The 14,838-nt window shown below is 40.0% G+C and overlaps 1 pseudogene across 1 annotated transcript; it reads left to right on the top strand.

Moving 5' to 3' along the window:
• The first annotated feature begins 3,867 nt into the window (after positions 1–3,867).
• On the top strand, positions 3,868–4,355 carry LOC105490466 (small nuclear ribonucleoprotein Sm D2 pseudogene; annotated as a pseudogene). The gene has a single exon (XR_011618092.1). The product of XR_011618092.1 is annotated as a small nuclear ribonucleoprotein Sm D2 pseudogene (transcript).
• Positions 4,356–14,838: the final 10,483 nt, after the last annotated feature.

Raw genomic sequence — 14,838 nt, 5'->3', positions numbered from 1 at the left:
TCTTTTTTTTCGATGGAGTCTCACTCTGGTGCCCAGGCTGCAGTGCAGTGGCGCCATCTCAGCTCACTGCAACCTCCACCTCCCGGGTTCAAGTGATTCTCCTGCCTCAGCCGCCTAAATAGCTGGGACTACAGGCACACACCACCATGCTGGGCTAATTTTTATATTCTTTAGTAGAGATGGGGTTTCACCATATTGGCCAGGCTGGTCTCGAACTCCTGACCCTGTGATCCACCTGCCTCGGCCTCCCAAAGTGTTGGGATTACAGGTGTGAGCCACTGTGCCCCGCCGCCTGATTTTCTAAGAAACTATACAAGCAAGAAGAGTGGAGTTAAATATTTAAAGTGTTGAGAGAAAAAAAAAAACCAACCTAGAATTAAGTATCCTGTAAAAAGTTTCTTCAAAAGTGCAGGATAAATAATGACTTTTGCAGACAAGAAAACATTGGGAAAATTTGTTGAAAGTGATTTGTAAAAAAAAAAAAAAAAAAAAGGTTTAGGCTGGGGGATGGTGGCTCGTGGCTGTAATCTCAGTAATTCAGGAGGCCAAAGCAGGTAGATCACCTGAGGTCAGGAATTCAAAACAAACCTGGACAACATGGCATAACACTGTTTCTACTAATATATATATATATATATATATATATAGACACACACACAATATATATATTTTTTGTGTATAAATATGTGTCTATATATATGCAAAAATTAGCCACGTGTGGTGGCACATGGCTGTAATCCCAGTTACTTGGGAGGCTGAGGCACGAGAATTGCTTGAACCCAGGAAGTGGAGGTTGCAGTGAGCCAAGCTCACACCACTGCACTCCAGCCTGGGTGACAGCACAATACTGTCTCAAAGAAAATAAATAAATAAATAAAGTTTTAAAGGTTCTTCAGAGGGAAAGAAAAGTATATACATCAGAAACTTGGATCTATATAAGGAAATAAAAAGCATTAGAGATGAAATAAATAAAAGTAAAGGAAAACTTTTATTTACTGATTTTTAATTGATTTAGCAGGTAATAGTTGTTCAAAATAATAAGAGCAACAAGGGTTAGATTACATATGCACATTTATGTGTGTATAGATATATAGTTACGTACACTTGTGTATTAGTGAAATAAATGATAGTAATAATGCAAGGGACAAGAGGGAAGAAATAGGGATAATTCATTTTAAAGTACTTGCACTACATGTGAATTAGTGAAATGTTATTTGAATGTGACTTGAATTAATTGTAAAAGTATATTGCAAACTCTAAGGCAACCACTAAGAAAGCTCCAAAAAATGTATAATTGATATGCCAAGAGAAGAAAGAAAATTGGATCATATAAAATACTCAATTAAAACCAAAAGTGGCAGGAAAAGGATAGAGGACAAAACCAGAAACAAATAAAAAGGGCAACAAAGAGAAAACAGTAATACATATGGCAGATATTAACCCAGATGATTAATCAATAGTGATTTTAAATGTCAATTATCTAAGTATACCAATTAAATAACAGAAATTGTAAGAATGAGTCAAAAAAACAAGACCCAGTTAGATTATTTCTACAATATGTCGGTTATAAATATAAAGACACACATAGATTCAAAGTGAAGGGATAGAGAAAGATATACCAAGCTAACACTAATCAAAAGTCTTGAGAAGCTATCTTAATTACAGACGAGCAGACAACAGAGCAAGAAAAATTATCAGGGATACAAAGGGGCATTGCATAATGATAAAAGGGGTCAATCTTCAGGAAGAATAACAATCCTTAATGCGCATTTGTCTAATAACAGAGTATTAACATAAATGAGGCAAAAATTTATAGAATTACAAGGATAAACAGAGAAACCCACTATTATAGTTGGAAACTTCAACCCCCCTCCATCAGAAATGGACACATGCAGCAGGCAAAAAATCATTAAGGACATAGCTGAACTCAACAGCACCATCAATCAATTGGTTATAATTGACATCTATAAATGATTTCATCCAACAACAGCATAATACACATTCTTCTCAAGCTAAATTGAAACATACATCACATTCTAGCCATAAAACACACATTACGTTTTTTAAAAAATCGAAATCATTCACCGTGTTCTCTCAGACCACAATGAAATTAAACATCAATAACTGAAAGATAACCTGAACATTCAAAATATTTGGAGATCAAACAACACACTTCTAAATAACACATGGGCTAAAGAAGAAATCTCAAAAGAAACTTAATAATATTGTCAACTAAATGGAAATGAAAATACAACTATTAAAATGTGCACAATCCAGCAAAAGCAATGTACTTAGAGGGAAGTTTATTGCATTACATATGTATATTAGAAAAGAAGAATAATCTAAAAGCAATTATCCAAGCTTGCACCTAAGGAAACTAGAAAGTGAAGAACAAATTAAATCCAAAGTACACAGAATAAAAGAAATAATGACAGACCAGAAATCAATAACATTGAAAACAGGAAATCAATAAAGAAAATCAACAAAACCAAAAAGCTGGCTCATTGAAAAGACCAATAAAATTAATAAACGTCCTTGCAGGTAAACCAAGATAAAAAAGATGACACAAATTACTAGGATCAGAAATGAAAGAGGAACCATCACTAAAGATCCCATGGACATTAAAATGATAATAAGAGAGGTCAAGTATTGTAGCTTACACCTGTAATCACAGCATTTAGGAGGCTGAGGCAGAAGAATCACTTGAAGCCAGGAGTTTGAGATCAGCCTGGGCAATAGAGACCTTGTTTCTACCAAAAAAAAAAAAAAAAAAAAAAAAAGCCAGGTGTGGTGGCACGCATCTGTAGTCCCAGCTACCTAGGAAGCTAAGACAGGAGGATCACTTGAGCCCAGGATTTCAAGTCTGCTATGGTCACACCACTGCCCTCTGGCCTGAATGACAGTAAGACGCTGTCTCAAAAAAAAAGATAATAAAGAAATACTATGAAAAAATTATTCGAGAACCTTGGTGAAATAGAGCAATCCCTTGAAAGATACAATCTGCCGAAACTCACACAAGAAATAGACAATCTAAATAAGAATAGAGAATTTCTTAATCTATTAAAGAAATTGAATCAATAATTAATAACCTTCCACAACAGAAAGCACCAGGCACAGATGGTAAATTCTATCAAGGTGAATTCTACCAAACATTTAAGAAAGAAATTATACAAATTATCTACAATATCTTTCAGAATATAGAAGCAGAAGGAATACTTCCTAACTCATTCTATGAGGCCAGCTCTTCCCTAATACCAGAATCAGACAAAGCCATTAAAAGAAAATAAAACAACAACCAACATCTCTCATGAACATAGATGCAAAAATCCTCAACAAAATTTCACCAAATCAAATCCAACAAAGAATTTTTGAAAAACTATGCACCACGAACAAGTGGGATATACCAGCTGTACAGGGATGGTTCAACATTTGAAAAATCAATCAATGTGATCCATTACATCAACAAGCAAAAAAGAAAAGTCTCATAATTATATCAACAAATGGAGAGAAAGCAATTAATAAAATCCAACACCCATTCATTATTTAAAAAAAAACTCTCAGCAGAATAGGAATAGAGGAAAACTTCCTCAGCTTGATAAAGGACATCTACAAAAACCTACAGCTAACAAAAAACCTACAACTAACATCATAGTTTATGATGAGAAACTAGAAGCTTGTTTGCAAAGATATGGAACAAAGACATCTTTTCTCACCACTTATTTCCAACATTGTATCAGAAGTCCTAGTTAATGCAATAAAACAAGAAAAAGAAATAAAAGGTATGTAAGTTGGAAAGGAAGAAATAAAACTTTGTTTGCAGATGACATGATCATCTATGTAGAAAATTCTTAAGAAACTACAAAAACAGGGAAACGGGGGTGAACGGAGAGCTTAGTGACCATCATGAGCCTCCTCAACAAGCCCAAGAGTGAGATGACCCCAGAGGAGCTGCAGAAGCGAGAGGAGGAGGAATTTAACACGGGTCCACTCTCTGTGCTCACTCAGTCAGTCAAGAACAACACCCAAGTGCTCATCAACTGTCGCAACAATAAGAAACTCCTGGGCCGCGTGAAGGCCTTCGATAGGCACTGCAACATGGTGCTGGAGAACGTGAAGGAGATGTGGACTGAGGTCCCTAAGAGCGGCAAGGGCAAGAAGAAATCCAAGCCAGTCAACAAAGACCGCTACATCTCCAAGATGTTCCTGCGCAGGGACTCGGTCATCGTGGTCCTGCGGAACCCGCTTATCGCCGGCAAGTAGGGGCTGCCTATCCATCGACAGAACTCACTCTCTTGTCCTATGAAGACCGTTGCCATTGGTGTTGAGAATAATAAAGCTCTGTGGTTTTTTTCTAAAAAAAAAAAAAAAAAGAAACTACAAAAACAAAACAAAACAAAAACAAAGTCCTCGAACTAATAAACAATTATAGAAAGGTTGTAGGATATGAGGTTAATGTACATGAGTCAATCATTTTCCCATACACCAGCAATAAACACGTGGAGCTTGAAATAAAAACACAATACCATTTACATTAGCATTTTCAAAAATGAAATATGCAGGTATAAATCTTGTGAAATATGTACAAGATTTATATGAGGAAAGCTATTAAACTCTGATGAGGCCAGGAGCGGTGGCTCACACCTGTAACCCCAGCACTTTGGGAGTCCAAGGCAGGTGGATCATGAGGTCAGGAGTTCCAGACCAGCCTGGCCAAGATGGTGAAACCCCGTCTCTACCAAAAATACAAAAAAATTCGCTGCGCGTGGTAGCCGGTGCCTGTAATCCCAGCTACTCAGGAGGCTGGGGCAGGGAATTGCTTGAACCCGGGAGGTGGAGGTTGCAGTGAGCTGAGATCGCGCCACTGCGCTCCTGCCTGGGAGACAGAGAGAGACTCCATCTTAAAAAAAAAAAAAAAAACTCTGATGAAAGAAAGAGAACTAAATAAGAGGGATAATCCATGTTCAATATTGTCAAGATATCAGTTCTTCCCAACAACTTCATGAGTAGATTCAATGCAATCCCAATCAAAATCCCGGAGAGTTATGTTGCAGATATTGGCAAATTGATTTTAAAGTTTATAAAGAGAGGCAAAAGTCCCAGAATAGTCAACGTAGTATTGAAGAAGAGCAAAGTTGGAGTACTGACACTACCCAACTTCAAGACTTACTATAAAGCTATGGTAATTAAGATGGTATGGTAGGCCAGTTGCGGTGGCTCAGGCCTGTAATCCCAGCACTTTGGGAGGCTGAGGCGGGAGGATCATGAGGTCAGGAGATTGAGACCATCCTGGCTAACATGGTGAAACCCTGTCTCTACTGAAAATACAAAAAATTAGCCAGGCATGGTGGCGGGTGCCTGCAGTCCCAGCTACTTGGGAGGCTGAGGCAGGAGAATGGCATGAACCCGGAAGGTGGAGGTTGCAGTGAGCAGAGATCGGGCCACTGCACTCCAGCCTGGGCGACAGAGCAAGACTCTGTCTCAAAAAAAAAAAAAAAAACCAAAAAACGATGGTATGGTATTGGTAAAAGAAAGACAAATAGATTAATTGAATAGAATAAAGAGCATAGAAATAGACTCACATAAGTATGGTCAACTGATCTTTCACAAAGGGGCAGGGACAATACAATTGAGCAAAGAAAGTCTTTTCAACAAATGGTGCTTCAGCTGGGCATGGTGGCTCACATCCATAATCCCAGCACTATGGCAGGGAGGATTGGTTGAGACCAAGAGTTTGAGATGAGCCTGGGCAATAGAGCAAGATCCCACCTTTAAAAACAAAAACAAGAAAAAAAATGGTGTGAACAACTGAACATCCACATGCACAAAACAGAATCTAGTCACAGACTTACACCCTTCATAAAGATTAACACAAAATGAATCATAGAGCTAAACGTTAGATGCAAAAGTGTAAAACTCCTAGAAGGTAACATAGGAGAAAATCAAGATGACCTTGGGTGTGGTGATGACTTTTTAGATACAACACCAAAGGTGGAGTCCACGAAAGAAATAATTGATAGATGAGATTTCATTAAAATAAAAAAACGGGCCGGGCGCGGTGGCTCACGCCTGTAATCCCAGCACTTTGGGAGGCCGAGACGGGCGGATCACGAGGTCAGGAGATCGAGACCATCCTGGCTAACACGGTGAAACCCCGTCTCTACTAAAAAATACAAAAAACTAGCCGGGCGAGGTGGCGGGCGCCTGTAGTCCCAGCTACTCGGGAGGCTGAGGCAGGAGAATGGCGTGAACCCGGGAGGTGGAGCTTGCAGTGAGCTGAGATCCGGCCACCGCACTCCAGCCTGGGTGACAGAGCGAGACTCCGTCTCAAAAAAAAAAAATAAATAAATAAAATAAAAAAATTAAAAAAAAAAAATAAATAAAAAAACGTATGCTCCTCAAAAGATACTGTTAAGAGAATGACAGGACACATCACAGGCTATAAGAAAATATTTCTAAAAAACGTATCTGATTTAAAAACTGTAATCCAAAATATGCAAATAACTGTCAAAACAGAGCAATAAGAAAACAAACAATTCAACTGAAAAATGGGCAAAAGACCTGAACAGACACCTAGTCAAAGAAGATATACAGATGGCAAATAAGCATGTGAAAAGATGTTCCACATCTTATATCATTAGGGAAATACAAATTGAAACAATAATGAGATACTACTACACTCCTATTGGAATCCCCAGAATCCAGAACACTGACAACATTAAATGCTGGTGAGGATGTGGAGCAACAGGAACCCTCAATCATTGCTGATGGAAATGCAAAATTGTACAGCCACTTTGGAAGACACTTTACAAAACTAAACATATTCTTACCATAAAATCCAGCACTTGTGCTCTTTCACTTTTACCCAAATGATCGAAAACTTCTGTCCACATAAAACCTGCACATGGATGTTTATAGCAGCTTTATTCACAATTGCTAAAACTTGAAAGCAACCAAGATGTCCTTCAGTAGGTGAATGGATAAATGAATTGTGGCAAATCTAGACAATGAAATGTTATTTGACTCTAAAAACTAATGAGCTATCAAGCCATGAAAAGGCATGGAGGAAACTTAAATGCATATTGATAAGTGAAAGAAGCCAATCTGAAGAGGTTACATTCTGTGTGATTTCAGCTATATGACATTTTGGAAAATAAAAAAATATGGACATAGTAAAAAGACCAATAGTTGCCAGGGGATAGTGAGGAGGAAGGAAAGAATAGGCAGAGCACAGAGAATTTTTAGGCAGTGAGGCTATTCTGTATACTGTGCTAATGGTGGGTACATGTCATTATACCTTTGTCCAAACTCACAGAACGTACAAAACCAAGAGTGAACCTTAATGTAAACTATGGACGCTGGGTGATAATGATGTGTCAGCATAGCTTCATCAATTGTAATGAATGTACCACCCTGGTGCATGATGTTGATAGTGAGAGACTGGGGTTGGGGGTGGTCAGGGGGTATATGGAAACTCTCTGGAATTTCTTGCTTAATTTTTCTGTGAACCTAAAATTGCCCTAAACAATAAAATGTATTTAAAATAGAAAAAAAAATGCCAGGTGTGGTGGCTCATGCCTGTAATCTCTGCATTTTGGGAGGCTGAAGTAGGAGAATTGCTTGAGCCCAGGAGTTTAAGCCTAGCCCAGACAACATAATGAGACCCCATCTCTACAAAAAAAATATTAGCCAGGTGTGGTGGCATGCGCCTGTGGTCCCAGATACTCAGGAGGCTGAGATGGGAGGACTGCTCGAGCCTGGGAGGTCCAGGCTGCATTGAGCCATGATTGAGCCACTGCACTCCGGCTTGGGAGACAGAACAAAACTCTCAAAAAAAGAAAACCAAAATGGAAAAACAAAACACAACGGAAAAATGTTAAAATTTAAGTTATTCTAATGGCACTATAAGGTGACATTCTTTTCAAAGATTCACATCAGAAATTCCAGTTGCAAAACTCTATTCATTCCTCTCTTTAAACTGGTATTTAAATTTATGGGAGCCATGACTAGATCTATTTTTCTACCATCATAGAACATACTGTTATAAAATATACACAACTATTTGAACATGGATATGGAATCCAGTCAGTGGTTTAAAGAAGGTGAGAAAATAGCTGGGCGCGATGGCTCACGCCTGTAATCCCAGCACTTTGGGAGGCCCACGTGGGAGGATCACTTGAGGTCAGGAGTTCAAGACCAGCCGGGCCAACATGGCAAAAACCCATCTCTACTAAAAATACAAACAATTAGCTAGGTGTGGTAGTGGGCATCTGGAATCCCAGCAACTTGGGAGGCTGAGGCAGGAGAATCACCTGAACCCTGGAGGCGGAGTTGCAGTGAACCGAGATCACACCACTGCTCTCCAGCCTGGGTGACACAGCAAGACTCTGTCAAAAAAAAGAAAGAAAAGAAAAAAGAGGGAGGGAGGGAGGGAGGGAGGGAGGGAGGGAGGGAGGGAGGGAGGAAGGAAGGAAGGAAGGAAGGAAGGAAGGAAGGAAGGAAGGAAGGAAGGAAGGAAGGAAGGAAGGAAAATAAAAAGAAGTTGAGAAAACTGAAAATTTTAGTACTTTGCTCCCAGAGAAAACAATTACTGACCTAATGTCCTTAAACATGTTCAGTCATTCATGCAACATATATCTATTAAGAGTGTACTATGTGCAGGCTGGGTGAGGTGGCTCACGCCTGTAATTCCAGCACTTTGGGAGGCCAAGGTGGGTGGGTAAGCTGAGCTCAGGAGTTCGAGACCAGCCTGGCCAACATGGCAAAACCCTGTCTCTACTAAAAATACAAACATTAGCCGGGCAAGGTGGCAGGTGCCTGTAATCCCAGCTACTCGGGAGGCTGAGGCAGGAGAATTGCTTGAACCCAGGAGGTGGAGGTTGCAGTGAGCCAAGATTGTGCCACTGCACTCAAGCCTGGGCAACAGAGTGAGACTCCATCTCAAAAAGAAAAAAAAAAAGAAAAAAAAAAAAAAGAAATGAGTGTACTATGGGCTGAGCACTGTGATAAAGACTAGGAATACCATGGTGAGTTCTTGCTCTCAAGGAACTCACAATTTAGTGAGAGGTGACAGATGATAATCAAATAATCAGGAAGTGGGATGCTAGTCTCCGAGGTCAGCTGCTCCTTGGCATACCCTTGGAAGGTCAGCCCTTCTGAAGGAAGGTTGATTCTCCGAAGTCAAGAAGCGCTCAGTGGTAGGCAGGCTGGAGGGGCAGCAATGAGTCTTCATAACAGAGGAGCCCCATTGCTCTATTCTTTGGATGTTTCCAGAGAGTAAGCCCAAAGCCACGTAGAAAGAAGGGCTTCAAGCTGAGCATTGTGGTACATGCTGTAATTCCAGTGATTTGGGAGGCTAAGGCGGGAGGATCATTTGAGGCCAGGAGTTTGAGACCAGCCTGAGCAAGATAGGGAGGCCTCTACAAAAAAAGAAAAGAAAAGAAAAGAAAAGGGCCAGGTGTGCACCTGTGGTTCCAGCTACTCAGGAGGCTGAGGTAGGAGGATCACTTGAACCCAAGAGTTAGAGGCTGCAGTGAGCCATGTCTCAGTGAGCCATGCTTGCACCACTGCATTACAGTGTGAGCAACAGAGCAAGACCCTGACTGTATAAAATAAGCGGTGGGGGTGGCAGGTGGTTGCTAAGGAATTAGCGTTGTGGCCCCTGACAAGCAAGAGGGCTAGGGCACTTTCCATGCAGGCTGCTACTCCCTGTGTTGATCAATAAATATTTTTTTAATGAAAAAACATAATCAAGTAATCACACTAACTAATGTAAAAAGCAACTGTGACAAGTGCTCCAAGGACATAGGATAGTGCTATGATACTTTATAACAGCTGGATTGACCTAGTGAGGGGGATCAAAGTTACCCTGAAGGGATTGCTCAAAATGTGATCTGAAGCATGAATAAATGTTAGGTGAGAAAAAAAGGAGAAATGGTTCCATCTGAAAAAAAGAAAGCTCAAAATATGCAAAGTCCCCATATCAGGAGGAAGCATGGTGACATGAATAACTTAGAGATAAATGTAGCTGTGGTGTGAATAGTAATAGGGTTTCAGGAGACGTTGGAAACAAAACATGTGCCAGATCACACAGGGCCTTGTAGGCCACATTAAAGAGTTTTGTGTTTTACTGTAAGGGTGGTGGGAAGTCATACAGGTTTTAAGTATGAGGATGATAAAGCATTCCTTACAAAAAGACCTTTCTGACTATAATCAGAATAGATTGGAGGGGAGCCAGAGTAGATATGTGTAGACATTAGGAAATGCTGCAGTACTCCGGGTGAGAGGTGATGGTACAATAGTGATAATGGAGATGGAAAGAAGTAGATAGATTATGAATTTTGTTAGGAAGTAGAATAAGCAGAATTTGGCAAAACACAAGTGTCAAGTTGAGGGGAGGAACAGGAGGTATCAAAAGACTCCTAAGCACAACTAGACAAAATGGTAGGGCAAGCCACTAATATAAGAAAGGCTGGAAGAGTACCAGGTTTGGAGAGTGAGTTGAGTTTGAGGGGGCTTTAAGACATCCTACAGGAGAAATCAAGTAGATGGTTGGACATACAGTCTTAAAGGTCAGAGGAGCAGTCCGAGATGGAAATATAGATTGGGCTCATCTGTATGACAGTGGTAATTAAGCTGTGGTTATGGGTGAGCTTGCTAGGGAGACAGTATAGAGTGAGATGGGAGAGAATTGAGGACTTGGCCTTAGGAAAAGCCAGCATTTGTCATGTGAAAGGAGTTGCAACAATACATGGGTTATTTCTCTACTTCTGGAATTCAGAAACCCTGAATTTTTGTTTGTTTGTTTGGTCACTCAATTACTTGGCACCATCCCAAAAAACAACTATCCTCTGTTTAAATCAGCATTCCAGTTGTCTAAGGGGACTGTGTCATTTTTGAGGAGTACTTTAGTTTTTTACCAAATATCATTAGGAAGATGATCATAAATATACTGTAAATTGAGCATACGGCAGCAGAGGTTTAACTTGTTAGAATATTGAGCAAAACAAGTAGGACTCACAGTGACTGCTGTACCCTTCTACAGTGGTGGGAAGAGGGATGGCCCCTCCACTATTATGGTCTTCAAGATGGGTTGTGGTCCTACATGCGCAGTCATTCTCTAAGAATACAGCTATGCTTTCTAAGTATAAAGGCTGTTCTGGAAGAAAGAGAAAGAAAAAGAAAAAGCAAGGGCTTCCCCTCCACCTTTGTTCGCTTCATTCTGTAATGCATACTTTTATGCCCTTGGGAAGTGGAAGGGAGGAATGAGCTAATAATTTGGTTGATTCAACCTTTTGACCTCTGAGTCAAAAAATTACCCAACAGTCCTTTTAGCAGGCGATGAGGGGATAATACATTCAGAGTCAGGAGTCTATGCCTCTGATAATGATTCATATGCTGAGTGACCTTTGGGTAAGCCATACAAACTCTCTCTGTTTCAATATCAGTAATACCACATGTCCCCCCTATCTCTTGGGTTTGTTATGAGAGTGTGATGAGATCACAGATTTGAAAGCATTTTTTAAATGTCAGACATTATCATGCCAAAAAGGAAGCCGTCCACCAAGAGCTAGTCTGTCTTGATATAACTTCGTTACACCATTGATGTATTAATTCCTGTTCTATTTTTCCAGCTAGCTGCTTCTACCACTACAAAGTAAGTATCAGAATATCTAAATAAGCAGTTATATTAATCAGTGTTCCAGTTTACAAATGGAAGCTCTGCAACAAAAAATGTAAAAGCCAAGATTACTTTTTATGTAATTCTTTTTATGTAATGTGAATTCAAAGGTCTTGACTTAGCCCACTGGGCCCTACATTATCTAGTTCCCAACTATGTCTTTGCCCTCATCTTTGACCTTCCCTCACTCTGCTTTAGCCTTTTTGGCCTTCTTGCTGTTCCTTGAATAACCCAAGCACTGTCTTAACCAAATGTCTTTGTACTGCTGCTATTCACTCAGAATGCGATCAATTCCCCCTGACATCCTTCATTTCATTTGAGTCTCAGCGGCCTGAGATATGATGCAGACGCCTTCTCTAACTACCCTATTTAACTACCCTAAATACTCCTATCTTAAAGTAGCACATACCCCTAACACTTGCCAGCCATGTGTCTGTTTCCCTCCTCTTAGGTTTGCTTTATTATTTTGCATAGCACTAATCACCACCTGACATCCAATATTTGTTTTTCAGTTTTCGTCCCAACAAGAATGTAAGCTTTATAAGAACAGGATATTTTTGTTTGATTTGTTCCACTGCTGTATACGTAGCACTTATAATATAGCCTGGCACGTAGTAGGCACATGATAAACAGCTGTTGAATAAAAGAATGGAGGAACATAAGTATACTACTGAACTAGCCAGAGCTCATAAGAACAATGAAAAAAACATAGAAAGAAAAAAATAAAGCTAACCAATTGTTGTGGATGTAGTTGTGATAGAACCGTTCTGATGAAGTCTGTTAAATCACATGAGAAAGCTGAATAAAATAGGTCAGATTTTGCAGTCTATTCTTTTTAACCTCTATGGAGTATAACTTATTAATTTATTTCTATAGTTAATTAATTACTGCCTGGCTTTTGTTTACAAGGTATAAGTAGTTAAAATATTGAGATATTTCTACTACTTCTTCCATGCTTAGAGGGAGCCAGATCCCTAAGTACTATAACCAGTACCTACAACTATGTCCTCATTCATTGGCAATGACCTAGGATGAGACAAAACTCCTAGTAGAGATTTCTTTGTCTTCATCCTCTTCCTCCTTGACATCAACTCACTTCTAACAACAATAAAGACATTTGTTGATTGATTTTTTGTGTGTGTATCTGGCACTCTGGCAAGCATTGAGATTTTAATAACCTTTCTATATCTTACCCCCAACCCCAAAACTTTAAGTTGTCTCACTGGGAAACAATAGCACATAAACTGTTTTTGTATTTAGAAATCAGAAATAAGATGGAGCTTTTGAAGTAAAGGATTCATACAAACAGGATAGTGGAATGGTTAAGAGCATAGGTCCTGTCTGGAATCAGAGTGCTCAAATCAAATTCCTGCTCAGGAACTTCCACAAGCTGTGTGACACTGGCATGCTGTACAACCTCTCTGTTCATTACTGTCTTCATGTGTAAAGCAATAATAATAAATGTATACCACAGAGGAGTTGTGAGGAATAAATGAGGTAATTCATGTAAGGTGCTTAGAACTGAACCTGGTAAATTGAAAGTGCTCAATAAATGTTAGCTATTATTGCACAAGGGACTCAAAATTTGCAGAGTCTAAAAAAGGCAACTCTGGCTGCAAATCAAAGAACATCTTCTTTTGTGAAAATGATGGAATGACTATCGTTTTGTGTCAAGCCCTCATACACAGTGATCATTTTAAGTTTATAACTAGGAAGTCCAGAAATATATTGGAAACACGGATACAAGGCTTTCAAAAAACCCATACATTTTTGTAAATCAGGAGTTGGCAAACTTTTTCTATAAAGAACCCTATGGGAGATATTTTAGGCTTTACAGACTAGACAATGTCTGTTGTGACTACTCAACTCTGCTGCCATGGGGCGAAAACACTCATCAGCAATGTGTAAATGAATGGGAATAGCTAATGAAACTTTATTTACAAAAACAGGCAATGGGCTGGCCCATGAGTCATTGTTTGCCCACCTCTGCTCCAAATAATGATCCTAGTCTATTAGGGTTCTAATGGCCACTTAAGCTCAGTAACCACAGAAAGCAAATACATTAGGGAGGAGAATATAAGGAATGAGGATAATTCAAGAAATGTAAGAATAAACAATGGGTTATTTAATGCTTTTCCTCTCCCATCCCAAGTAGTAGTAGATGCCTTAGATGACAGGGGAACAGTGAACTTCGTTTATTGTCTCCTTCATTTAACATGTAATTGTGAAGCACTTATGCCCCAGGCATTGTGTTGTGATCTATGAGGCAGAGTGAAAACAGATCTAGTCCCTGCCTTCACTTAACGTACAATCTAATCAGACAGGGATGGGGATAAACATCAAATAATCACAGGAACAAACTTAAACCTGTACCTATGCTAGATCCTGCAAAAGCTTTTTTTTTTTTTTTTTTGAGACGGAGTCTCGCTCTGCCGCCCAGGCTGGAGTGCAGTGGCCGGATCTCAGCTCACTGCAAGCTCCGCCTCCCGGGTTCACACCATTCTCCTGCCTCAGCCTCCCGAGTAGTTGGGACTACAGGCGCCCGCCACCGCGCCCGGCTAGTTTTTTGTATTTTTTAGTAGAGACGGGGTTTCACCGTGTTAGCCAGGATGGTCTCGATCTCCTGACCTCGTGATCCGCCCGTCTCGGCCTCCCAAAGTGCTGGGATTACAGGCTTGAGCCACCGCGCCCGGCCGATCCTGCAAAAGCTTATAAGAGGAGGATGGCTCTAGTCATGCAGCTCATGGTTGGCTTCCCGGAGAAACGTGAACCTAAAACTTGAGCTGAGATCTGACAAGTGAGTTGCTCTATTAGACAATAAAACAACTATTTGGAGCAAAGGGAACAGCATAAGTTCTTTTCGAATAGAAAGTATGGTGCATTCAAGGGATGAAAATAAGGTCACTATGATTGGAGTCCAGACAGAGCATGGTGAGAGATGGGGCTGGGAAGATAGGCACAGGTCAGACTATCAAGGACCATGGCAGCAATCAATGCTTTATTTATTCAGCAAATATTTACTGAACACTACTCTACATCAGGCTCTGTGGATACTGTGGTGAATGAGAAAAGCAGACATTGAACAAATAAACACTCAAATCTTTAATTACAAAGTTATGCCTTTAGAAGTTCTATGTCCTGGCTGGGTTGGTAGCTTACGC

The sequence above is a fragment of the Macaca nemestrina genome, chromosome X (genome assembly GCF_043159975.1).
Source record: "Macaca nemestrina isolate mMacNem1 chromosome X, mMacNem.hap1, whole genome shotgun sequence".
Lineage (NCBI taxonomy): Eukaryota > Metazoa > Chordata > Mammalia > Primates > Cercopithecidae > Macaca > Macaca nemestrina.
Note: the sequence above shows the minus strand (reverse complement) of the source record. Positions and strands in the feature narration are given on the sequence as shown.